At 44.7% G+C, this 27,030-nt stretch overlaps 1 protein-coding gene across 1 annotated transcript in view; it reads right to left on the bottom strand.

The window, feature by feature from the left end:
• SNX4 (sorting nexin 4) overlaps positions 1-21,451 on the bottom strand; it is a 480,207-nt gene extending 458,756 nt beyond the window's left edge. Inside the window, exons 1-2 of the mRNA XM_078682437.1 lie at positions 21,083-21,451; positions 13,269-13,349 (exon numbers count right to left, since the gene is read on the bottom strand). The gene's annotated coding sequence lies outside the window, so the exon portion shown is untranslated. The remainder of the gene's footprint in view (positions 1-13,268; positions 13,350-21,082) is intronic.
• Between the last annotated feature and the right edge of the window lie 5,579 nt (positions 21,452-27,030).

The following is a 27,030-nucleotide window of genomic DNA, read 5'->3' as shown; positions in this document are numbered from 1 at the left end:
CTCTTACGGTTTCCAGGTTCCCTATGCCTCGGTTTGCTGCTCTTTGCAAAATTCTATTTTCTGTGTCTGCCCATTTCTCCAGTTCCCTTTCCCAAAGATACAAATGTTATTAGTGTGCTACTCAGATTTATTGCAATGTTCATAAGTCAATGATTGTCAGTTATGGATACGTTTTGAAACAAGCGGGAAAAGACACAATCCAACTTCATATTCTGTACAAAAAACTTGACCCAGCGATGTTCAGTGTTCTTAAAAAGGCATATATTCTTACGGCGGTGTGTCCCTATGAGCAAAATTAGAACAAAGCTTGTTGCTTTAACTATTGAGCCTGTGAAGTTTCTAAATGGATTTGCTGAGACAGAAGAAGAATGTGACTTTAAAGATGTCTAAAGCCTCTACCCACAGAACTTACATGCAAAACCTGTGCTACAAAAAGATGTCCCTGTCAATATGCTCTTCTTAAATGCTCAACGTTCTGCAAATGTACCGCAAGCGGTTGCCAAAACAAATTAAGTGAACTATGGAAATGTGTCTTAAAGAGAAGTGATAAAAAATGTTTTTCATATTCAGATCATAAACATTGTTTAGTGTATACATAAAAGGATTGAAAAGGCATACGACCTCTGCCAGCTAGTGTCTGAATCTACACACCAAGGGGGTCATACTTTGGATGGACTTTTTTCTAATAACCCCGATATCACACTGGCACGAGTGGAGCCACTTCCCTGGTCGGACCATAAGGCGGTGTTCTTTGAGGTCAGGGTCAAGGCCCTAAAGAAGTGCTCCCCCTTTAAAGCAACTAGGGTCATGTTCCGATGCTGGAATAAAGCAAAAAGTAAAGACCTAGAGGATGCTCTCAACCACTCTTCTCCAATATTTGTTAGCGACAATGAGGTCGCTTCGTCCCAGTTTAATGAGTGGATTTTGAGTGTGGTCAACTGCGTTGCCCCTGAACATATCGGAACAGCGAAGAGGAGCCCACTGGTGACACCTTGGTATGGCCCTGAACTTAAAGGGCTGAAGGTGGAAGGTAGTAGGTTTGTGCGCCTCTGGAGAGAAGACTATAGTAAAAAAAAGAGCAAAGACGCCTACAATGGGGCCTTGAAAAAGTATAAGGAGGCTATTCTGGAAGCTAAAAGAGTATTTCAAGAAGCAGGAAATTCAGTCAAAGAACTTTTTAAATCTGTTACTTTTTTACCTAAACCACAGCAGGTTCATTTGTTTAAACCTGATCAGGCTTTCTGTAATCAGCTGGCGGCCTTTTTCCAGAATAAGATACAAATGATATATGATGGCCTTGCTAACCCACTAAATATTCAGGCAGTTTGTCATCAAACATCTCTCATGGGGGAGACAGTACCAACCAAGCTAACATGTTTTAAGCCCCTTTCTGGAGAGGTTGTAATGAACCTTTTAAAGTCTATCAAATCTGGGTCACCTAATGACCCCTGCCATCATGCACCTGGCAGCTGAGAGGATTAGTGAAACTCTTACTCCTCTGATCAATCAAGTTCTAGCATCAGGGATTTACCCTGCGGCCTGGAAGATTGCGTGTATTAGGCCAATTTTGAAGAAAACTACGCTAGAGCCTCCCGAATTAAAAAATTATCGACTGATTTCAGGTCTACCATTTGTAGCTAAGGTCCTCGATAAATCGCTCAATAAGACACTGACAGACTATTTAGAGAGTAAAAGGCTACTGGACCCTACCCAGAATGGCTTTTCGTAATCATAATCGTAATCATACGCTCTTGTATAGCGCCTTATCACCGTAAGGTCTCAAGGCGCTTGCTTTGGGAACCCGTCCTGGTCTTTCCCTGCGAGATTACCCCTACTGGGCATCCCCAAGGTGAAGACCAGGCATCCCATTGCGGTGGGGCCGTAGTGGAGATTAAGCAAGCTATTGCCCAGAGTTGCAGAGTGTGAACCCACGATTCGAGTAGGCCCAGAGGCGAGAATTATCGAGTCCGTGGACATTATGAGCTCAAGACCCTGCCGCGTCGGGAATTAAACCCTGGTCCCGGGTCTGACCTCTGCATCAGGGTCTGCCTCCTCTAACGGGTGACCAAGACACTCCACAGAATACACCCTGATTGCAGCCTCAGAGTGGATTCGGAGAGTAGTGGATGGTGGAGGTAGGGCAATCCTTGTTCTCCTTGACTTGTCGGCCGCATTCGACACCGTGAATCACACAGTGTTGGTGCTGCGACTACGGGAGATAGGAATCGGTGACTCTGCTCTGGCCCTCCTCTCCTCTTTTTTTTAGAGAATAGGAAACAGAGTCTGAGCTGGGGCGGCTTACAATCGGACAGTTTCAGCCTGCCTTGTGGTGTTCCACAAGAATCAGCTCTGTCCCCGATGTTGTTTAACGTCTATGTGAAGCCACTGGCAATACTGGTCAGGAAACATGGCTTCACATTTGTGTCATATGCCAACGACTCACAACTGGTGATATCCTTGTCGGACAGGCCTGAACTAACAGCTGCCAGCTTTCAACTCTGTCTAAAGAACATCATGAATTGGATGAGTCTAAGCTTTCTGAAAATTAATACAGAAAAGACAGAAGTGATTGAGTTTGGCAACAGAGCACCAATATGGAACAATTCTTGGTGGCCGTTGGAGGCTGGTGAATGTCCCCACCCTGTTAGGAAGGTGAGGAACCTTGGGGTCATTTTTGATTATAAACTTAATATGTCGGCACAGGTCAACAGTTTAACGTCTGCCAGTTTCTGCTAAAGACCCTGCGTAAAATTTTTCCTTTTATTCCCCTCATACTACAGAAGACGGTAATGGTTGCTCTTTTTCTGTCCAAATTGGACTATTGTAATGCGATATTTCTGGGCATTGATAAAAATCAGATTAGCAAACTTCAATCATTGCAGAATGCTGCGGTACGACTAATTCTAAAGCTCCCTAAGGGTCATCCCACGTCACAGGGAAGAAGGGCATTGCACTGGCTCCCCGTCCAGCAGAGTATTGAATATAAGGCGCTCTGTCTGGTGCACAAGGCACGATACTGTGGGGGTTCAGATGACTGTCAGGAAATGCTCAGGCTCTATACCCCCTCACGAAACCTACGGTCGCCCAGTCTTGGTCTGATATGTACCCCAAAGTTTTGACGGGCCAGATGGGGTGGCAGGTCTCTGTCTAGCTGTGCAGCACAACTGCGGAAATTGACTGTTTTGACTGTTTTTGGAGCTAGCGGTGCTCCTGTGGGGGCATTGTGTCCTTGTGCCTACTTCCCCTTTCTAGTTGGACCTGCGGCTTGCCTGCTTTTGCCGCCCACCGCCGCACCTCCCGAGAACTGTGAGGTTGCTGCGAGGAGCGGGGGACCATCTCTGGAGCTAGCAGCTCACCTGAGGGGGCTCCGTGAACTTTTGCCTGCTTCCCCTTCTCACCGCTGGACCCGCGGCTCTGTCTGCGCTCGCCTCCCGCCTCCCGCCGCCGAGCCCTGTGAGGCTGCTGCAGTGTTGTGGGAGAGCTTGGGCTGGTGGGGACTATGGGTCCCAGAGAGCATCGCGGCCGGAAGCCGCACACCGCGTAGGAGCGCCAGGAGGCGCATAAATTACACCCTCATTACCCACGTCGCGGGAGTGCGCCGGGAGAAGCCCGGGACAAGGGCGGGACCGTAGTTCGTATTGGACATGGTAATTGAGACCACCACTCATTCATTGTTTACATTGGGACTGTAATTGTTTTTATACTTGCTTTCCTGTTCGTCTGCCCCCAGGACTGCGTTTCTTTTAACAGTTTTAGGGAATATTGTATTATCCCTTATCAAGGCTTTTCGGATTATTATTTTATGTTTTTCTTTTTTTTTAGCTTGTTGTAAGTATTTTGAGAGAGCCAATCATGTCTAAAGGTAACAATGGAAACACCCGTCCTGCTTTAGCTACCCTTGACAATTACCTTGTAAAAGTGGTAGACAAAATCAACAAAGAACGCAGACTATCATTGGGACGGGGGGAGTCCTTCTGTTCGATTACCTAGTTCACCCAAGTCACCCACGTCTTTGTCTACCTCTTTAGTGGATCTTAGTTGTAACCTGGAATTTCATGTACTTCCAACCACGGCTACTCATACAGAACTAGAGCCCAACCTGGTCACGCCTGAGGCTCCTCATGATCTATTAGTATCATGCTCACCGGCTCCAAGAGCCCAGAGAGTATTAAGATCAGGGAGGAGTTTTGGTAGGACAACCCTACCAAAACGGGGGGAACCATAACAAAAAAAGATCTGACCCATTATCCAACTGTGCTGTTAGTGACCCAGTAACAGTAATCAATAATTCTTAAGTTAACCTAGATCCCGAGCAGTTAGCGCTCTTAATTAGTATTATAGATGCTAAGTTTGATAAAATTATTAAACCTTTAATGGACAAACTTGACACTATTTCAGGGGAAGTAAAGAGGTTGGGTGGCCTTCTGAGTTCACATACAGGGTCAAAGGTTAGCCTAGAAGCAGTTAAAAGGGCCCATGGATCTATAACGGAGACACCAAAGATACCCAATGGTGGTTCATGCCCAGTTACTGTAGCTGTATCCAATCCTGTGCCCACGATGTGTTTAAATACTCCTACTGATATAGTTCCAGTGGATAAGCCAGGGCTAATTAAAGAGAAGACTAAGCGATATGGTTATTCGCAGCCCGACTTACCCCCAGACTGTGCACCATATGTGGCAGTCTTAACCAATGTCCCACCAGTTAGGGAGACGGGGCCCCATAGTAATCCGGAAACACATGAATCTTTGAAGAATAAAACTGTGGCCTGGCTTAAACGAGAGTGCGGTTTCCCAGCAGCTTTGTCTGATCAGATTCTATCCACTACAAGAACCAATTGGATAGGGAATTCACATAACAATATTAGTGGCGACTGTGTAATTGTAAATTTCAAAAACGCACACCTTGCCACCACTTCTTTGATCAGAGCCACCTCTCGCCCACCGAATGACCAGGGAATTTCACTCAGACCCTTGGGGTTTTTCTATAGACATTTAATTGTTCAGCCTACCAATGGTTTTGGGAGGGGTAGAGGTAGTGCCCCTAGTGTGTCTAGCGGTTTTGAGGTGGTAACATCTAACCGCTATCAATCTCTGAGTGGCTTAGACTCCAATGATTGACTGGATCCTGACCAGGCCCTCTCCCTGCCCGAAGTAGAAACCTTACTTTGTGGAGTAGAGACAGAAGGAGATACTACAGGGCCCCCTGCCAACGTAAGTTTGCACTATGATTGTCGCATGATAAATAGCTCAGTGGGTGAATCTGATGGGTGTAGTGGGGGTTTACCTGTAGTAGATAGGCAAAGTGCAATCCTCCCCAATACTAATGATACACTGGATAATCATTGTTTAAGCCCAACCAGTATTATCCCAGATGAAATTATTCAATTATCCACTGGGCCCCCGAGTTGTTTTATTGCCAGTTCGAACGTTGCGGGTCTAGCGTCCAAAGACGATTGCCTGGGGTGGTCAGAGTTTGTTGACCTTTTTGATATCATTTGTTTCCAGGAAACTTGGTGTAAAAACTTTACTGGTTACAACGGTTTTGTTTCTTACCAGTTACCCGCTACGGCATCTACTTCTGGTAGAGCTAAGGGAGGGCTTTTGGTTTTGATCTCTGTTAAAATTCCCATAATTGTTAAAAAACATGTATTAGTGGGGGCCCAGTCTCAGATTTGATGGCGCTCTCAGGAGGATGAAAGACATATCCTTTTAATTAAGTTTTATAATAAAAATTTTGACAGCTCCAGGTACCTGGTGGTTAATGCTTTAGAGAGTGCCCTGGTTGACATTATAGCAGGTTCAAATGTTGTTTTTGAATTTATTTTGGCGGGGGATTTTAATACTGCTGTTTGTCCCATCTCCAACCAAAGTACATGCGGGGTCACCAATCGTTTTGGGGGCGCGGATCTCCATTTCCCTCATAACAAGTATGGGGAATCCCTGAATAATTTATTAGCGGCACATGATATGGAAATATTGGCTAATGAGAAGAACGATTTAGGTGAGAGCATTCCCACTTTATTAGGTAGGGGGGCAAATACCGTTATTGATTTTATATGTATGTCATCTAACCTTATCCCCTGGAGTTTGGCCCCTAGGGTCGTGGATATCATGCTTAGCGACCATAATTGTGTTATTATTGAGACCACTCTCTGGAAAGAAAAACCTGTACCTGATTTGGGCTTTATTGTTAACATTGAACCTCAAAGACCTAATGGTACAAGGCTAAGATGGAAAGGGGATAAAGCTGAAATGACATCCGATTCAATTATAAATAGCTGTTTATCAGAAATTAGTGCGATCCTGGAGCATGATGACGTCACTGTCGATCTAACTCGACATTTTATTAGAATTAATTCCATTATTGACAAAAAGTTTACTAAATCAGCTGAGCATAAGACCGACCAACGAAGGGGATGGTGTGACCACGCATGCACAATTGCGCTAAAAGAGCTTAAAGAGGCACTGGCAGCCAGACCTAGAGTTAGGAGTCAGGTGTCCCAGCTTAGATTAAATTATAAGACTATAGTAAAGCGAAGGAAGACGGAGTTACAACATGAGTTCTGGGATAAATTGACACAGGCTGCAGAGACAAAAAACTGTACATTATTTTGGGCCACTGTTAATTGTCCGTTTCTTAAAGATGAGAAGGTACCAGAATTAACATCTAAGGTCAATATGGAAACATGGAAACATGGATTTCTCATTTTTCCACTTTTTTTGACTCGGCCAAAGCCTTGGGTAACCAACAGGACTGTTGGCCCATTGTCCCTTTGGATATTACCATCACTGAGGTTTTAGATAGCATTGGCGCTAGCAAAGAGGGAAAGGCTCAGGGTCCGGCATCGTTATTTTTGTCAAGTTTGGTGTCAGGACAGTACATGATTCTATGATATTGCTTTTTAACTTGCATCATCCTGATGTTTGTTTTTTTACTGCTACTTTCCTACTTAAAGCCATTAATGTCAGGAAAAGTATGAGTTTTTATATATTTATTCTGTCCTCGCCTGTATATTATGTTTCTTTTTAAACATTGGCTGTCTAATTATAAATGTAATTGTATTGTAATTGGAATTTCATTTATTATATGTGTGCTTTTATGGACATTGTTTTTTGCTTCGGATAAAGCCTTATGAAATGAAATGCCTGTGGCATTTTAACCTTCTATCCTTTAGGAAAGCCCTGAAACCCCGTGTACACACACCAGCGCCAAGACACCTCAGCATTTGAGCGCTTAATAAGCTCTTCATCATCGTTTGTTTCATTTCTATATAGGTCGCTTCTTCCTCTATGATAGCCACTATTTTGGAAAATTGCGGAAGGGTTGCTCTAAGGATTACTTTCCGTCTCTAGAAGACTACCTGAACCCCAAAACCTATGTTTTGACACCCAAATGAAGTATATAGGTATCATGGTTACTGAAATATGACGACATCACAGCAATACATCGGCCATTTTTAAACATGTCGCCCAGCAAAATTCTATCCGAATCAGCAATATCTACCCAAGCTAAATTACTTCTCTAATGATCCAAAAACACAAATCAGAAATGAAAATTACTGGAAAACAATTTATTTTAGAGGTATATCAGGGGGGCGGGATTAGTCGTAAAAAGCTTTAGAACTGTAGTGTAGGCGACCTCTCATGACCTGGGCCTCGGTCCCCAAGTGTCTGCTGCACCTTCGATAATGGTTGCACTGCAGTCTTTGGTGGTCAGTGTGGCACCAAGAGCAAGAAAAGTCAGAATATGAGTCAGTCTCAACGTGGAGAATGAAGCATGGCCCAATTTGGCCCACTCAGTTTCTGAATTAGACCTGCAGCAGTCCTCCTGACCTTCACGACATAGCAGAGTAGCATATTGTTCAAAACTCCAGTGCTGTCAACTGAATCGAAGCAAAGGGTAGACCATGATAATACAGGAGGCATCATGGGCAGGCGGAGGCCCAGACTGGGCACCACAAACGGTATAGTGGGCTTATCCCCAAAGGGGCTGGTGCAGTGAGGGAAGGAAAAGCACACTGAGCCTGAGTGAGGGGGAACGGCTCCAGACAGCCAGGGCAGGAGACTGTTTAACCAGCATGGCTGCTGTGGTAGAAGTATACATGGAGACAACAAATTAGGCTGATGCTATACCATCATCCTGTTGAACAAGGCAGACCTCTTAGGTAAGGGAAAAGTCCTTAACTATCAATCTGGGCAGCTCTTTCACAAGTGATCATCTGTCATGCGGTTACTTTCAAGCAAGTTGTGCGTGCACTGCTGGCCATACTGCTACTGCCCCAACCAACATAAACCACGTTTTTTAAAGACCAGAATCCATTTTTTTCGTATTATATTGAAAAGAGCATTTAGTCGAACATCACAAAAGAGTTCTTGGATTTCAAATTTCAATAGCCCAGTGAATTTTGACCCATGGGTAAACCCCAGTTAATTCATGGGTCAGACTTACGAGTTTGGCTGTATTTAACCGCATGCGTGCGGCAGCTTTTCCCGCTGTGTGCGGCATTTTTAAACATTACCGCGATACATGACGAGCTCAGCTCGTCATCAGCACACGGCAGGTAACGCTGATGACGAGCTGAGCTCGTCATCAGCATGGAAGGGGTTAACATATCTGATAATTATCGGATGCATTAAATAATTCAGCTGTTGTTAAAGTTCTGCAGGGTAACCCTGCCAACAGTTACTGGGAAATTGTGCAGTATTTAACGCATCATCCAGATTTTGGTGCATTAAACACCAAAATCCAAATGTTATTCCCCACAAACTTGGGATCGGTGTAATTTAGCACACACAATAAATAAAATATCCTGTGGTATCATCATTTACCATGTGCAATAAATAACACCTAAACTCGTAATCAGGGCTCAGGTTGTGCTAAACAAAAAAAAATATTACTCCAAAATACCTCTGAATGCATGCTTTCACTCACAGAAAGCTTCAAGTGAAATAATGGAATTTTTAAACCAGAACAGCTCTAGCTTTGAAACATGCCCTCCAGGTTGTCACATGTTCTCGCTGAAAATTTAAGGCCCACAACTCACCCTTTTGAATCTAGACTATGCACTCACACATTGTTAATAAGTTGTTCACAAAGACATAACTTTGACTTCTTGCTCTCAAAGCGCCTCCCTAACTTTCAATCTTTACTTATATGGAATTAATAATTGAAACAGAAATGAGCTGCAAAAGGACAATATCCTACAAAGCATGACAGGTAAATTTGAGAACAGAAACCAGAGTGGGAGATTGAAGTGCGGACAAATAGTGAATACAAAACAAATAGCCAAGATACAGAGAGGTGTCACAATAGACATACTTACAATTTAGATACTTGAAGCAGTGTAAGTTACTCTTTCCTTTCAGAACACACAGAATGGCACTTCAAGGTTTTTAGGTCTCGTGGCAGCATGGCAGCATGGGCTTTGTCTCTGCGAGACATGCTGTATTCAGGATATGGGCTTTAAAAGCTCCTCCCATTATCAAAGACTGCTCCTATTACATGTGTTGTTACTCAGAGCCTGTGAGCACTATTTGTTTCTTTAAGCTAGAGCACTTGAGACCACTGCTCCTGGTTTACAGTGCTCTGGAGTAAACAGGGCTGTAAATCTTGCTCTTATCTTACCCAATGTGCTGTGCATTCAAAGACAGAGGTCTGTTTTTTTCACTTGTGCCCAGATGCTATTGCTGCTTCCCCGTCCTTATGTTAAACTCATTGATAGGTCTTGGAAGCTTCAGTAAATGTCATGGTCAATGTTTAAATATATGGCTCTTCCCTCGCTCTCTTGCCTGCAGCCTCCTTCCCTCTCCTTCCCACCCACCCCATCCCAATCAAGCCAGATGGCCCTCACATCTGAAGGCTCCATTTCTGTAAACAGGAAACAATGACACTGCTTTATGTTACTGCTAATACTGTTCGTGCACATTTTCACAGTTTTGGTATTTCTCGTTCTGCAGTTGAAGTACAATTCTTTAATGCAGTTCTGAATCTATTTCCTTTCAAGCCAATTGTTTCACTAACACAACTCCACACAACACAAATTCACGCTACGCAATTGTACTCCATACAACTGCATTTCACTCTACCCAACCCACTTCACTCTATGCAACGCCACTCAAAGCAGTGACATTCAAGGAAACGCCACTCTACACAGTGCCACTCCGTTCCACATAACGCTACGCCACGCCACTGTACTCCATACAGCTGCACACCACTCCACAAAACTGCACTCCACTTCAACCAAAGGCACTCTATGCAACCCCGCTCCACACAACTGCACTCCACGACTCACCACTCTAATCTACGCAATGCCACTCCACACAACACCTCTCAGTACAATGCCACTTTATGCAACGCCAGCCCGCTCTCCGCAACGCCCCTGTTTTACGCAACACCACTAAACACTACGACACATGGTGCTGTTGAAGCCAGTAAACCCACTTGCCTTCTGCCCCCCTGACTGTGCCGTTTTTCTTGGCTTCTGCCTCCTGATTGTGCGCTTTTCTTGCCTTCTGCCCCGATTTTGCGCTTTTCTTGCCTTCTGCCCCTTGATTGTGCCGTTTTTCTTGCCTCCGCCCCCTGATTGTGTGCTTTTCTTGCTTTCTGCCCCCTGATTGTGCGCTTTTCTTGCCTTCTGCCCCCTGATTGTGCCGTTTTTCTTGCCTCTGCCCCCTTGATTATGCTGTTTTTCTTGCTCAACCCCACTGATTGTGCGTTTTTTCTTGCCTCTGCCCCCCTGATTGTGCCGTTTTTCTTGCCTCTGCCCCCTGATTGTGCCGTTTTTCTTGCCTCTGTTACCATGATTGTGCAGTTTTTCTTGCCTCCGTTACCCTGATTGTGCCGTTTTTCTTGCCTCTGTTCCCCTGATTGTGCTGTTTTTCTTGCCTTCTGCCCCCTAATTGTGCCGTTTTTCCTGCCTTCTGCCCCCTGATTGTGCCGTTTTTCCTGCCATCTGCCCCCTGATTGTGCCGTTTTTCTTGCCTCTGCACCCCTGATTGTGCCACTTTTCGTGGCTCTGTGTGTGTGGGGGGCTCTGTGTGTGTGGGGGGCTCTGTGTGTGGGGGGGGCTCTGTGTGTGTGTGGGGGGCTCTGTGTGTGTGCGGGGGCTCTGTGTGTGTGCGGGGGCTCTGTGTGTGTGCGGGGGCTCTGTGTGTGTGGGGGGGCTCTGTGTGTGTGGGGGGACTCTGTGTGTGTGGGGGGGCTCTGTGTGTGTGGGGGGGCTCTGTGTGTGTGGGGGGGCTCTGTGTGTGTGGGGGGGCTCTGTGTGTGTGGGGGGGCTCTGTGTGTGTGGGGGGGCTCTGTGTGTGTGGGGGGGCTCTGTGTGTGTGTGGGGGGGCTCTGTGTGTGTGGGGGGCTCTGTGTGTGTGGGGGGCTCTGTGTGTGTGGGGGGCTCTGTGTGTGTGGGGGGATCTGTGTGTGTGGGGGGATCTGGGTGTGTGGGGGATCTGTGTGTGTGTGGGGATCTCTGTGTGTGTAGGGCATAATAAATTCAAATAATGTCATGAGCAATGCCAATAGCTCTAACTTTAACAATGCCGAGACCATAGCATTGTAAATGCTTGTTTCTTGTATGGTAGGATTTTGAGGCGAGATGCTCCTTTAGAGCGGAGGTTCCTTTGTTGAATGCGTTTGGTGATTTTATTCCTGATGTAGAGTGGTTCCATTCCATGATTTGCTTTGTGGGTGATACAAAGCAGCTTGAACGTGGATCTTCTGGCAACCCTTAACCAATGCAGGGCTTTCAAGGCAGGGGAGATGTGGTCTCGCGGTTTGATATGCAAAAGTAGTCTGGCAGCCAAGTTCTGAATCCGTTGTAATCTTTTCATGGTCGTTAAAGGTGATCCGTGGTAGAGGCTATTGGCGTAATCGAGTTTGGACAGAACAAGGGAGTGTGGTAGCTTGGACCTTGTGTGGAAATCCCAAATGAGGGAAAATTTGTTGCAGTGTTTTTATAGTGACAAAGCTTGATCTTGCTAGTTTATCCACTTGGGCATTCATCGACAGCTTGGAGTCCATGGTCATTACGAGGTTTCTTACTTCCTTCGATACTTTAGGCAGTGTGTATTGAGTGCTTTCACACAACACGCGCAATAAGGGCCATGGAAGGCGGCGGTGCCTGCACTCATTTGACAAAGACATTTATCCACACGCAGCAGTGGCTGCTATCGCCTCTGGAGCTTGAATGTTGATTTTGTTGCAGTTTGTCCACGAGTGTTGCTCACACTGGGGCGTGAGACAGAGCATTGTTTGCTGCGTGCTTACAAACACGTAAACAAAAATTCTGTGCTTAGCACAGTGTGCCACCCGTCTTGTATTTTGCTGTTCCTATAATTGCGTCCAGATATGTAATACAACAAGTCACATCATACCTACAAGTCAGAACTATTGGCTTTGTCAATGGTTGCTAGTTGCAGAAGATAAATAAACAGCAACAAAGGCTTGTATATAATATTGAAAAAAACTTCCACTTAAAGCCCTGGTGACACCACGACAATGTTGCTGCTCCTGGTTCAAAACCAGAAGGATAATCCAGAGAGAAAATGACTCTCTTGAAAGGATTTCCCTTCCTGTACAACGCTCACCACGCGCACATCATTGTGCCTGCTGTCACTGAAGTCCGGAGAAAAAAATCATTGAAAATGCAACAGGTCTTGCCTTTGATTAAGTTAAAGCCATTTGCTTTGCTAATGGTATTGCATAGCAAAGCAAAAGGCGAGACCTATTGCATTTGTAATGCTTGTTATTATGTATCATTTATCATGTCTTTCAAGAGAACGAATAAAGATTAATTTGAATGCTAGAAAACTGCCTGCTTTTTAAACTTTAGTGTACTCTTTAATTTGGACTACAGGATATTTACAAAGCTGTTAGTCACTATTCAGTTCATACCTCTTCACAAATATTCACAAAATAAACATACAACTCTTGTCATAAATGCCTTTATGCCGATCCAAACTACAAGAAAAAAGATGGCCAACAAGACCAAAAAAGTCAGCATACAGAACATTATATAAGAATAATTTTTTGTTATGCCTGTGTGCACCCTCAATTGTTAGTCAGTCCACACAGTGTGTGTTGGAGGGAGGAATCCCTACCTCAGGCAGGGACATCCACTCCAGAAGTGATATTGCAGAAGGGTACTAGTATGTACAAGGGCCTCTCCAGTAAGCTGCACCGAGCAGCTCTAGTGGTAATGCATGCTAAACAGCAACATACCTGAAAATTGCCTCCTAACATAGGAAAGAGATCACCTTAGTGAGACTTACCTTGAGACGAAATTCGGGTTTCTCGCTCCGTGATGATGTTTGTGGTCAGGCAAGTTTCAATATGGCTCGTCCGTTGGCAGCCTAGGTAGAAAATATATTGTTACTTGATTTGCATAAATGTAAATACTTGTACTTTGCCTTTTACAATTGGTTTAAGGGGTGGATTTAGAAAGGAAGGTACACAAATAGGATTGGACAGAATTTCCCTTCATAAATGTCCTGCCCTGGTTAATAATATACAATCCATCAAATGTTCACTACATTCACAATCCAAAGGATGAGACATCTAGATTTAGCTCAACAATAGGTGAAAGTAAACTAACGAGAACACATTTCATCTGATACTAGCTATGTTGTCTGCATTTGCAGAGCACATTTCTGCCAGCAGTATGATCTTGTAGAGCCTTCTAGTACTATTTCTGTACGGTTGTGCCTCAGCCATGGACGTCAGAAGAGAGAGCCCAAAACGTGTTTTTAATAATGCCAGACCTGTAACAAACCACCATAGTGTAAGCTGTTCAGCGTATCTGCTGTCAGTAATTACCAACAACTGTAGCCGAATTGAAGATGAGGTATCGACAGACGAGTGAAGAGCGCCAGTTTAGAGTAAATGTCAGTTTTTATTTATTGATATAGATTTTTATATAGTGTGATGCAAAGGTGTCACAATTAGCTGCCACTGTCAGTGAATGACAGCACTTTTGGTTTCCTATTTATGTATGTAGAGTTTTATATAGTGCAAGCAAAACCCTTCCAGGTGACAGAGTGCTTTACAAGAATAAGAAGGAAAGGTATGATACAATACGTTAGGTAGTATACAGAGGCATAATAAAAGTCATGTTGTCAAAAAAGTTAACATAAACCAATGGTGAGAAGTGCACAAAGTTATATACTAGCTTGAGCAAAGTGTAATGGGTGTCAGAGTGGTCGGTAGATGGTTAGGAAACACAGGAGATGAGGATCTCTGGGGAAAGGTGAATGGCATGGTAATAAGCAATAACACACAAGCAGGAAAAGTAGCTTATGATGAGGGGGAGATGTACCCTTAGTGTGTGATGAATTTGTAGGATAATAGAGCTTTTATTTATTTATTTCCTGAAGCTGACTGTGGATGGGTTGCATCTGATCTTGGAAGGGAGAGAGTTCCAGATTTTGGGGGCAGTTCCGGAGAAAGATCAATTGTAGGTTTTCTTTTTGTTAAATTCTTGGGTCGGAGGGAGTTTGTGCTTTTGGAGGGTCGGTTTCTACCTGATACAGTCAGTTTCTGTGTTAGGTAAGAGGGGTTTTAGCTCCTCTGGTGGTGGCACTGATGTGCTTTTGCATGGAGAGGGCACTGTCCAAGGTTATATCTAAGGATTCTGTAGTCAGGCGGTCAGTCAGTCAATAAGATTTATTTGCTTCTGGACCATAAAAGTACACATAAAAGAAACAAGGGGGTGACCAGGTTGTGTAACTTCACAGGAATAAAATAGCTATCACTAAAATACAACAAAAATATAAAACAAAATTAAAACATCAAAAATTAACACTTACGAAAAAAAACACGAAAGGCCATAAATACAAATATAAGCATACATTTCATTAAAGTTATAAAAAAGATACTCAAATATTTCCATACACTATATTAGGCCTTTATAACAAAGAGCATTGCCTGAATTTTAGAAACTGCCAAAGATAAGATGAAACTACATGGCATACCAATGGGCTGTCCAACTGAAACACAAAACAGATGGCAAGTCTACACTGTCTAATGTTATATCTTCTCATAAGTGGGACAATACATTTTTCCTTTGAGACCTATAGAATGTGCAAAAAAGCATAAAGTGCAAAGTGTTTTGGGTAGGGACTCAATCACACGTACACGGGCCAAGGTCCCTCAGTGAATGACTTTGCAGGAAAACCTAGCATTAATAGGAGGTAATTAAGGCAAAGTCTTGTAAGGACAAAACGGTGCTGCAGATTCTGAATTGAAGACAAATACCTTTCCAGTTGAGGCGCCCGGGGAGAAATGTTGATTTGTCTACTTTGTCCCATCTAAGGGCCCAATGCCGATGCGGTTTGGAAAGCTGCCCGACCAAATGGGTTTGGGAATGGTTTCCAACCTAATCGGATCGGGAGTATCCGACCAACTGAGTACGATGCATCTGGATGCTTTTAAATAGGATTTCGTTGGACTCCCATTGACTTCAATGGGAGCCTATGTTCCTAACTGCATCGTAATTGGGCCCTAGGTTGGAATGCTTTCCTGACTGCATTGTAATTGCGTCCTCGGTTGGAAAGACACGTTCCCGATCCGATTTGGACGGAGCAAATGCGTTAGGAGGCTTTCCTAACTGCATCAGAATCAGGCACTTAGTGTGAAGCAATTTTTCCTAGCTAGGACTGGCGTGGGTGGCACCCTAGTCTGAGGTTTGAATATGCCCTCCTGCTTCAGGCTGCAAGACAACGAGCATGGTCACTAAACCCTGAAAAGAGCACCTCAGAATCACTCAGCCAAACGCACAAGAGTTTTGAGTTGATTATGAAATCAATTGTGGTTCCCCTATCTAACCCCCTGAAAAAAGGAGCATGGCGACCTGACTGGGCCTCTGCTTCATTCCTAATTACGAGATTCCATTTGACAAAGAGATTATTATAGGCATCACCATACTCCTTATGTTCAAAGTGAGCCAAAGCATCCCCCTCATTATCTATTAACCCACACACTGACTTTTTTCCCTTTGGGCAGTGGTAGACATTGAAATCACCCATCCATACTAGATTTAATACTTTGGGGTGGCCAGTTACTATAGACCTCACAGATAATTCAAGCGCTCCCACGACCTGAGCAGAATTTTCGTTAAAACAGTTTTATCAAAAGGAACGATTAACAAATCCCCATCTCTTGTTCCTGTGCACATCAGGCAGTGAAAGTAGGGGGACTCACTATAGAACTTGGTCACCTTTCCTTTTTCCTCAGACCTGCACTATTCCTGGATAAAATGTTGACCATTTTGTGTGAATCTACCAACATATCATTAGAAACCAACACCTCAGTCTGGCACATCGCATACCTCTGCATCTTGGGGTACATTCAGTCAATCGCACCCATCCAACCCTTCCAAAGGTAAGTATCTAATTCAACAAATCAAGGTTGCCGGGAGCACAATATTGCACACGGGTGTCTCAGAGTTGATCTCACTGCGCTTAGGGAAGCGGGGGCAAAAAAACAAGGTTTATAGAAGAACCTTAATGGGAGGGCAGATATCTGAGACACTCTTGGTGTAGAATACAGGAGTTGTCATAAAAGAGCTGCCACAATCCTTGGGTCATCAAAATTTACAAGCAACACAATCCCCAGGGATTGATTTATGTGAGGGCCCTACCCAATCAACTCTCCTGCCAATCAAGATGTGGCCACTTAAATGATCATTGAAGGTTTTGAAGTTATTTAGTCAGTGTATGACTTTCAAGATCAACTGGCCTGTGGTCGCAGTCCGAATGTCCCCCAACCTAGAGACGTTTGGTAAAATCAGATGAGATCATAGGAACATGCTGCTGGAGGGAGGTTCAGGACTTGTGGTATCCTCTTAGAGTCAGCCCTGCGTTACCCCCTTGCTTTCCCAACTGCCCTCAAGGTAAACGGCCCCCTCTACTTATCGCCTGGTTGTGCAGGTGCTTTGGGGACCCCAGGTGGCAAGGGAAGAGAGTTAGGGACTATAGGGTCAAGGGTTTGAGAGTTAGCAAACTGATTTAGTTGTGGCTGTGATACGGTGCCCCCCTCAAGGTTAGGGGATGGTACGGATCCCTCTAACCTCAAATCCAGGCCGTTAGTGGCTATGGGTTGCTTGGGCTTATAGCCATAAGACCTGTCGCTTAAGCTACCTGGGTTTATAGGTTTATTTGAATGAAGCAAGGAGGTCTCCCTAACAGAGGGCATATTACCAAGAGAAAGCAATTGTGTCAGGCAAGCCTAAAGAAAATCTAGACTATTATACTTCCGCTCTAAGTAAAATTGTAACAAATATGCTATCCTCGAACATAGACCGTATATATTGTCGAGGGATAGCGATCATATACGACTGTCCTCCTTTGCTCTGTTCCCCTACTTGTGCAGAGTCCCCCCCATCTTTTTTTTCTTCTCTGGCGGTTCCATAGTAAGGGAAATCTCCCTATGGCGGTCCTCCCCGCACCCGGCCTTGGAGGAGAGTAAGTCCGGCCGTGGTCCCCCACCCTTGGCACGGGTGTTGCCCACGCATGTCCCGCACTGCTGGTCTGCTAGGCACGCTTTCTAGCGCTAATGATAAGCCCTGCCTCCTTGCAGCGACCCTACAAGGTGGTTCTTGGCACTGGGGCTGCTCAATGATGAAGTCCCCAGTGGTCATTAGGGGTTCCTAGAGTCCAAAAAACCCCTTTGTAGCAACACTGATGTCTCATGCAGTTTGTCTGCTAAGCATGCTTTGTAGCGCTGACAATAAGCCCAGCCTACTTGCAGCTACTCTGCAATGGGAGCTCCTAGCCCTGAATGCTGAAGTTCCCAGTGGTCCTTTGGGTTCCTACAGTCCAAAGACCCCCTTGCTATCGGCTCTGATGTACAGAGTCAATAATGTATGGGGTTCAGTTCAAGGCAGTGAGAGGTGTGTGCGAGTCTTCGATATTAGGGGCAATGGCTGGCAGAGAGATCAACAGGAATTCAGTTTTTAGGGCATTGAGTTTGAGGTGGTTGCGAGTTAAACAATGTTGCGTTTTTTATCAGGATGTTATTGAGGATATTGATGTCATCAGGAGAGGCGATTTTTATATAGAGCCGAGTATCGTCTGCATACATGTGGTATGAGATGTGGGTGAGTTTGAGGATTTCGGTTAGGAGCTCCAGGTATAGGTCGAACAATGTCGGGGAGGAGATGGTACCTTGGGGTATGCCAAACAACACTGGTAACTGATCAGAAAAGGCAGGGTTAATTGGAATGCGCTGAAATCTATTGTGAAGTAAAGAGGAAAAACATTTTTGTACAGTACCGGAGAGACCCATCCTGTGTTCCAATAGATGATTAACCATGTCAAACGCCACTAACAGGTCAAATAGGATTAGTAGGCAGGAATCATTTTGGTCGAGTGATCGTAAGGCATCGTCAACAATGTGGACCATGGCTGTTTCGGTGCTGGGACCCGGTTGGAAGCCAGATTGGTATTGGTCGAGTGGCTGGATAGGCTCAATGTGATTACATAGCTGGGATGCTAGCCAAGAAGACAGCAGTGCAGATGTACTAGTGTCTGAGCCAAACAGCCTACATTTGCACTTAGTACATCAACTAAGACAAGTCATGATTACAGATAAAGCTGCTATATTCTAGTGGTATAAATGAATGCCCTTACAGCAAATCTCCATTGTCAAAGTTGGAAAAGGGCAATGTGACAATCAAATAATGATTCAGCTAGAGCTTCCATTTAAAATAAAGTAAAAACCTAAATGGGGTTATTTTGTATAACTGAGGAGAAGGTTACTTGTTCAGTTTTATGTGGAAGTAATGTGTAACTAATGCATCCCGTGTTCAAAGTACAAGGGGTGGGGGAGTTACTTTGAACAATGTAAGTCCTGTTCACTGCAGGTTGTCTTGTGACACTAAGAGAGACAGCGTTCAGATGAAGACAACGAAAAATTCAGAGACACCAAAGCAGGAACAGGTGGGAACATCCCTTTTATCATTAAAAGTTCATGGTGGTGACAACATGTTGCCAACTAAACAGTGTTCTTTGAGATCAGGAGAACTCATGTTGAGTGTGTATCCTGCACCCACTAGCTAGTATTACCAGTGCAGGCCTTGAAAAATCTACTCGCCCAATCACTATGGCGAGTCATGTTTTATCAGTTCTCGCCCACTCACTATGGCAAGTCATAGTTTATCAGTTCGAGCTATTTATAGGACCTTCTCATCCATTCTGGTGAGTGAACTTAAACTGGAAAGGAACAGGTGTGAATGAATGAAGAATAAAGATGCTTCTAAATCTTGTTTTTTTTCTTGACACATTTACTGTTTGTTCAAGGACATAGGTCAAATGTCAGTTTGTCCCTTTACTTATTGCTACTAATTAAAATGTGTTTACTATTCTCTTATTACAGTTAGAGATTTTTGTCAAATGATCTATCTGACAATCATTTTTAAACAAAAGGCTGTAAGATGTCAGGTTTTTTTTCTAACACACATTTACTCAGGTTGTATATGAATAGTATCAATATTTGAAAATATATCAGGAATTACGAAAGCACATTTTTTTGTCATTGAGAAGTGTTATGCAAACAAAGATTTAAATAGGAGCAAAACAAAATAGAACACTTTTCTTGGAAATGTGCAAATGACAAATATATGAAAAACTCGATTTCTAAACACTGTTTGTACACTATATAGTTTTAGCAGTAGGCAGCATGTCTGGAAATGTTGGGACTATGTCATTGGAAAATCTACTGTTTGCAAATGAGTGTGGTATCGTTTTATGCTTTAGGTATCTATTTATTAAAAGTGACAAATTTTAAACATGATTTGAGAAACATTCCTGACTCCGCCTTGAAGGGAAGTCAGCGGTCATGTGTATCCTATAAGTGGCTAAATTTGTTTTATATAAGGAGCAAAAGTTTAGTCTATTAAATCACACAAAATTGTTTTATGTACAGCAGACGTTCTGAACTTGCATATTTGAAAGTGCTCTTATATATAATAAAAAAGAAAAGGGCTGCTTCAGAGAATTAAAAAATTTGCCGAAGCCCTCTTTGAGCCCTATGAGCCGCATGGCCTGCAAATCTCCATGCTAGGGCATCTTTGTCTCCACTTGCTCCGAGATCGCTCAAACTTGGGGACTATATTCTCCAACACTTTCTGCATTCTGACATTACCTATATATAAGCTGTTGTTTAAAATTGAGTGCGAGCTTATACATATACACATCAGATCTTATACACTCGTGACATCATACTGTTCTCATTAAGTCCAATCTTCAACCACACTCTCCTCTTCCATTCTTTCAGGCTCCATTGTATCGGGGTCCAGGCTGCTGTCAGACAAGACAAGGATGCTCCGGTCGTCCACTAACTGGACACGGACAGCGTGCTGCAAGATAACGACATTGGTATATGTGCCCTACACAAATGAGAGGGAATGGCAATTGTAAGTAATGAAAAAGAAAGATTCATTACAAATCTCAAAATGCAAAGCACAGATAGTTAAAAATCCAGGGCCAGCTGAAGGAGTCACCCCTGAGACTGGGCCACTCAGCAGTCATAGTGGAACAAGCACCTAAGACCCCTTCCCAAGTTGCAGAAGCAGCAGAGACACATAGCCTTGGAGTACAGTTGCACACGTGCACTATCTGGAATTAAAGGGTGTCTTTCCAGCTGTTGCTCTTGCCTAATTATGCCCCTTGTTTCGCCCCGCCCCCCAGGGGGATAGTGGGAGGATAAACACTAGAGGGGACTAGAGGGGGGTTCCTTGGAAGAAGTAATAATAGTTGTGTGCCTGGCAATCGATAGCTCTGCCTGGCTTGACAACATCCCGTCCCTGTAGTACACTGAGAACGTGCTGTAAAGCACACAGGGCGTGTCTGGGTGGAGTGTGGGTCAGGTGAACCGTTTGAACTTGCTGGCTACAAGCCTGTAGGAGTGTGGCAGCGGGCGGAGGCGCACGGGAGGGAGGGATGCGGGCATTGGAACACAAGTCAGCACCCATCAATATTTTCAGGGTGGGCGGCCAAGGGTAGGTGGTATCTCTCCCACCCCCACTCTGACACAACTTCGACAAGCTCGCTTAGTGCAGCGGGGGCGCTGCGCACATAGGAACACTCACAGTGGCAGCACAAGGTAGGGTGCAGGTAGACTCCCTGGGACCGGACAGTCGCCGAGATCTGGACCAGACCAGATGGGAGGAGCAGGAGATGACGCGCTCGTGTGAGAGGGTACACGCCGGGTGGCTCGCGGCTGGTTGATAACGTCAGAGAAGCTGCTGCTCGGCAGGGTCGTGTACACTGGCTCTGCCTTAGCCTTAACCTACTAGCGTTAACGTCATTCAAATGACTCGCCGTATCTTCTAACAATAATGGAATTAGTTCACTTGGGCAGATAGGCTAGAGGTGGCCGGATTCAGCTGTCCTAGCCAAACACTCATTCATACCAGTAGTAAATACATCTATTACAGTGCTGTAAATCACCGCCCACTGACTGGAGGCGGAGACGTGCAGCAGGTAAATACTGTGCCTCAGGCACGTGTAGTTTCCAGGCCCCATAACCAATGAACAATTACCAAACCGTACTTTGACCAATCAACAGGTCGCGATACAGTTTCCGTGGTCCCTCAGCCAATAAACATTTTACCCGTCCTCGCAAATCATAAACAAGGGTTCTAACCCGTATTCTAACGTGCAGCCAATGAACAATTAAAAAGTTCTTGTTGAAATGAAAGTCAGGGTCAAGGTGAAGTATGAAGTAGAAGTTTATTAAATCAGCCCCACACCTTAAGGCGGTGCGAAGGTCAGTTAGTCAGAATAATAATGGCAGTGGGTGGCAGGGGAACGGAACCTGGACAGGATGGAATGTTGGAGAACCAATGGGAAGGGTGGGGGGCAAGGGATGCTCTCGCGCAGGAGAGCTGGCACACACCACTTGTCATAGGGTCCCGGGGGGAAACCAGAACTAGGTTACAACACATCTTCCTCTCTTGAGGGTTTTGACAGGTATGTCCAACGTGTGGCAGGAAGAACTTTAGGGGTGAGTGAACTGGTAAACATTGGTCACAAAACAGTTTTAAAACATTAGGGATCAGGAAGACTCTCCCTGACGTTCTATTTGCCACGGGAGATGAGGAACGCACTGTGTGTCAGTCTGGGATTCCGTGTGGATTCTGCCCACCCAACGCTGAAGCAGTGACCGCCAAGCTGGCTTCAGAGACAGAGTGGGAGTTGCCGTACAGCTCCGTTTGGTGAACGGAGTGCGTGGGATGGCCCCCAGGGACTGGTCTGAGTGGTTGACAGTCAGCTGAGTCAGTGGCAGGTGGGAGATGGCGTGAGCTGTGTTTATGGGTGTGGGACAGTGTCCAGCTTGGTTGTCGTCCTCAACTCACATATCATAGCATGGAACCTTCAGGGTGGAAACAATGTTGGTGTTTGGTGTGACCCATTCCACATCATCAGACTTTGCATCATTCATCGTGGCAGGGCCTCACACAGTACAGTCACATTCCTAACGTGGATGGTGAGCTTCCGTAAGGGCTCGCTGGGTCTTGTTATCCACAGGTATTATGCTGGCCCGCAGGACCTGTATGCATCTAGTCCGTACTTATGTTTACCACAAGGTGTGGGCATGGTACTGGTCTGAGTGCCCTCTTGTTCCCTTTTTCTGATTCCTCATCGTTCTCTCCACCATGGCACTCCCTTATAGTATAGTGCTCCTGTCTGCTGTTACTAGAACTGACTTCTCCACCCTGGTGAGGGACCACGGCTTTGGAATCCTTTTTCTTGGGATATTTCCAGGACCATAATGTGCCGCGTCTGCGCTTACACTTACTCATACCACGGGTATCCCTCACGTTGTCACTCTCAGGGATGGTTCTGACATCACATCTCTTGTAGTACTCTGTACCAGTGTCACTTGTATTTTCTTTTCCAGCAACTCTCATGCCTTCGATACTTGCATCCGCAAGGACCTGTTCTTCCTCTAATTTCATCACGTGAGTTCCCCTAAAGGATGTGGTTGTGTCATCTGTGTCTCTAAATTTACATTCACCCCAGCGTTCCACAAGCCTCTTGTTAATCCTTATCTGTGCTTTGGGGTGAGGATCTAGTACGTGTTTGTGTGCGTTTTTACTTCCATTCTCTGGCTCTACATCATATAACCAGTCATAATACTCTCCTTGCATGTTGCATTTCGACTCTACCAGACACTGACCATCATTTTCTTCTAGGTGACGGTCGTCAGCGTCATTCCTTCTTGTGACGGGTGTTGACTTGATTCTTGCTGTAGAGTGCGACACTTCCACATCTTGGTGGCGGGTAGATTTACAATTGTACTCCACTGGTACCGTGGACAGAGATACCATACACCTTCCTCCATGGGTCAGTTCGCTTTTATCTACCAGGACTTCTTCACTTATATTGTCCTTTACCTCATAACTCGTGAATGCATTATGTTTAGTTTTGAATTTGTCAGTGACTGCTTCATTTTTCCTTTTCTTACTCCATGCAGCCTTTGTCCATCCCCTTTTGGTCATGGAAGATGGCTTCTCCTCACTTAACGTCATGGAGCTTGAACTGAGATTGTTGTTGATTTGTGCCAGCCTATTCAAAGGTTCAATACGGTTGGAATCTATCATTTTGTTACATTTCTTCTGTTCTTCCCACCCCAGTACCGAGGGTCCTTCTTCTGAAACATAAATCGTACTCCATGTGCTTCTCTTCATATAGCTCAATTTCGTTACACTACCCCCTGTTAGGTTGATGTTTTCTCCTGTGTATGTTATCGGGGACATTTCAGTTTCCATCAATTCATTGCCTTGTGTCACAGACAATTTACTTTTCCATATATTCATGTTTATCAATGTGCAGATCGAACCTGAATCAGCGATAACGTCAATCCCAACTCCATTTATGTCTATGGTACTTTCAGGTTTGGTTCCACTCATGTTACATTCATTTTTGCAAACACCATTTTCTCGGTGCATTGTGACATTTTGTGTGTTGGCCAATAGTTTTTGTTTGAAATGTTCACTTAAGTCATCCATCACCTCCTTAAAAACATTACTGTTCGCTTCCTTCTTGGTTTCTTTTCCTGGTGGGGGTAAAATGCACATTAGGTTTTTATCCATGTTGCAGTTGCAAACCTATTAGACTTGTATTATTTCTCTTTTGTGTGTTTTATCACGGAAAGTTTCACACCGTATGGCGCCTTACACTGCGTTCCAGTGACGTGGCACGCCTTGGCGCATGCGCAGACGGGTACACAGGAGGGGCGTTTATGGCGCGAAAATCCCCTGACAGGATTTTCTTCAGTCAGACTTGTACAGGAAGGCCAGAAGGGGCTGACGCATACTGGTGCAGAAAGGTCTCTTCACAATGTGCTGCTGAACTATTAAACAATCATGGGTTTACACCGTCGCACTTCAAATCACTTAGGACACGGCTAAACAGTTGTGAGAGGCACTAATCTTTGACGCTGTGGAGAACTCTATGCATTGGGATCCTTTAAATGCTTATGCACACGATCATCTTGATGACCAACGAGTTCATGAAGTGTCACCAGGTGGAGTAGATTACCTTACGCGATTTACCCTCTATTCACATTGGGGAAGTTTAAGTCTAGGAAGGGGAGCAACACGATCCGTGTAATTGCAGCAGAGACGTGTGTTATTTCAGTTGGTGTTACCCATCTAGAACTTTCACGTTATGCTTGTAGTATTAGTAGCTTTTTGTATTTAATTAGTGCACAGTTCGCAATCACAACATTGACAGGATTGAACACTGACTCATGGGAGGCGTGAGTGGGACGCCCTTGTTTACTTATTGCTCGAAATGGCCTCCAGCGCTGCGTTCCAGTGACGTCACACGCAGTTGAGCATGCGCAGATTGGCTTGAGGAAGAAGCGCGAAAACAGCTGACTGGAATTTGCCTCAGGGAATATGCGCATGAAGCGAAGGTTCGGCCGACAGGGAAAATTTCATCGATGACTGTGGTCCAACTTAGGCATCCACAACTCGAGGCACTCAAACCTCGGCACCAGAAGTTGACACCGGCAGGTTCTCACACCGCAGAGGATCGGCACACACCTCCGGCCTCAGTGAGTGATGTCTTCATCATTATTCCACCACAGAATGTCCATTTTAATTCATAAGCGGGAAGGCTTCACAAGGTATCACCCTTTTTTCATTCGGACAGTTACAACTTACGGATTTGCGCCGCACCTCCCTTTCACCGAAACGCACTTTACTTTAACGTAAGACGCTGCTCATTAGACAAGCGCTGCACTGATTTTCAGTCTTGTGGAGAACTTTGCACTCTAACTCCTTTCAACGCTTATCAACTGGCAATTCTCTGTCTTTCACACAGCGTTGTCTCGTTTGGCTTGGGTTTGCGCTGTATGCGAAGAAGATCTCACTACACACGCTACCGCGCAGCTTAAATCACCACTACCCGGCTGCCCAGGCTCACCTCTAAGACTTGTTCAGGATCCAGTGATCATCCGCTTCGGGTCTTTGCTTTACTAGCTCCACAAAAGCGCCCAGAGTTTCATTAGTGATCGCCGGTTACATTTACTTTTTAGAAAATCCACGGTTCATTCACCGCTGTCACTATTCAATTACACTTGCCGAGATTGATGGAGGCTGCTCAGTTTCCTCACTGTACTTCACGGCTCACCACTCACTGGTAGCATAAATCTGCTATGAGTCCATGGATGAATTCACATTCGACCCACTCAAAAGTCGATGGCTCCTTTCACGCTCGACTTGCTCAAAAGCCGGCTTGCCGAAATCACAGAGCTGTTCCTTGCTTCTTTCACGCTCGACTTGCTCAAAAGCCGGCTTGCCGAAATCACAGAGCTGTTCCTCGCTCCTTTCACATTCGACTTACTCACAAGTCGAAGGCTATTTCACACTCGACCCGCTCAAAAGTCGACTAGCCGGAATTACGGAGCTTTCCTTAGCTCTTGACCTGTTGCACCGTGCCTTTAGAAGAGGTTGCTTCCGCATTCAAATTGGAAGGCAGTGGGTTCGTGGTGAGGGGCTGAGGTCCTCGTCGCCACTGTTGAAATGAAAGTCAGGGTCAAGGTGAAGTATGAAGTAGAAGTTTATTAAATCAGCCCCACACCTTAAGGCGGTGCGAAGGTCAGTTAGTCAGAATAATAATGGCAGTGGGTGGCAGGGGAACGGAACCTGGACAGGATGGAATGTTGGAGAACCAATGGGAAGGGTGGGGGGCAAGGGATGCTCTCGCGCAGGAGAGCTGGCACACACCACTTGTCATAGGGTCCCGGGGGGAAACCAGAACTAGGTTACAACAGTTCTCTTCCTGTTAATCCCGTCAAAGTACTCTCGCTCGATCCTACACCTCAGCGGTTTTAGTGCTAAGAGTGACTTCATCCTCCCATGAGTGTGTGATTGTTACAGCGTAGCTGAAACTCGTAGCAGCTGTGGCGTAGACATATACCGTTTTTTGTGTGCAGCTGAGCGGTACAGAATCTTTAATTTCTGTACAGTATGAAAGTTCAACCACAAATTGAGACTTTTAATATAGGATTGCTATGGAGTTCTCGCGTACATTTATTTATTTATTTAAAGCAATTTTATGTAGCGAGAACATTACCCAAAGGTGTCAGAGCGCTTTACAATTATATTGTATTGCAATTGCATTGATATTTATTTATTTATGTATGTATTTATTGCATTTTTATACTGCGTGGACTTTACCCGAAGGTGTCAGAGCTCTGTACAATAGAACCAGTTACGTCACATGAGAGAAATAAATGGTACACAATAGAACGTTACAAAATTAAACAGGAGACTAGAAGAGGTAGGGTAAAACCATTTAGGCAATAACACAATATCAAACACTGCAATCAAGGGTGGGGATTGAAAAAGAATATATTACAAATTTACAATGATGAGCAAACTTCCAGAGGGGTCTGAGAATTAGGGTATTGGTTCTGAAAGTGTCTTTGGAAGAGAAGAGATTTAAGATCAGCTTTGGAAATCTGGATGGAGGTGGTGGCACAGAGCAATGGCGGAAGCGAGTTCCAGATTCTCACATTACC

Source organism: Lissotriton helveticus, chromosome 3_1 (assembly GCF_964261635.1).
Source record: "Lissotriton helveticus chromosome 3_1, aLisHel1.1, whole genome shotgun sequence".
In the NCBI taxonomy this organism is placed as follows: Eukaryota; Metazoa; Chordata; class Amphibia; order Caudata; family Salamandridae; genus Lissotriton; species Lissotriton helveticus.
Note: the sequence above shows the minus strand (reverse complement) of the source record. Positions and strands in the feature narration are given on the sequence as shown.